The sequence below is a fragment of the Mastomys coucha genome, unplaced genomic scaffold (genome assembly GCF_008632895.1).
Source record: "Mastomys coucha isolate ucsf_1 unplaced genomic scaffold, UCSF_Mcou_1 pScaffold7, whole genome shotgun sequence".
Lineage (NCBI taxonomy): Eukaryota > Metazoa > Chordata > Mammalia > Rodentia > Muridae > Mastomys > Mastomys coucha.
Window position 1 is genome coordinate 60,000,006 of NW_022196913.1, and position 213 is coordinate 60,000,218.

Genomic DNA, 213 nt, shown 5'->3' on the forward strand with positions numbered 1-213 from the left:
TTTTGGTTTTTCAAAACAGGGTTTCTCTGTGTAGCCCTGGCTGTCCTGGTACTCACTCTGTAGACCAGGACTGGCCTCGAACTCAGAAATCTGCCTGCCTCTGCCTTCCAAGTCCTGGGATGAAAGGCGTGCACCACCACTGCCCAGCTAATAAATCTTAAAAACAAAATTAAAAGTAATCAAAGAGCACAGAGCAGAGAATGCCCCTGTATT